Source organism: Morus notabilis, unplaced genomic scaffold (assembly GCF_000414095.1).
Source record: "Morus notabilis unplaced genomic scaffold, ASM41409v2 Scaffold240, whole genome shotgun sequence".
In the NCBI taxonomy this organism is placed as follows: domain Eukaryota; kingdom Viridiplantae; phylum Streptophyta; class Magnoliopsida; order Rosales; family Moraceae; genus Morus; species Morus notabilis.
In genome coordinates this window covers 32753-33207 of record NW_010368048.1, presented here as the reverse complement: position 1 = coordinate 33207, position 455 = coordinate 32753, and positions in this window count along the sequence as shown.

Here is a 455-nt window from a genome sequence, read left to right as displayed (position 1 = left end):
CCTTGGAATGATAATTTGAAACATGAAAATGGATTAGGGCACACTAATAGGAAATCTTGGTTGGAAATTAAGATTTGGATTGCTTTAGGAATGAGAATTAATCATAAAGTGTTGTCTTGCATCAGTGATCGCTGAGGATTCAGACTGAAGGGGCTTGAGGAAGCGGAAGTCAGAAAAGGCAACGCTAGTCCCAGGTTTGATTGTACGAGGTAGGATTTCTATCCCTTTTCCTTGTGAGCCTGTTTTCAAAAGGGATTTTGGCCTTGAAAGTGTTTTAATGAAAGGGATTGGTTTTCGAAAGAAAAATGTTTTAAAAACCATGGCTTGTTAGTTTATGGAAAACCTTGGCTTGTCCTGTCCTTGGAATCCATAGCTTGTCTAGTCATGGGGCCCGCGGCTTGAGTAGTTCGTGGGGTCATATGAACGATTTCATAATGTTAAATGGATGATTTTTT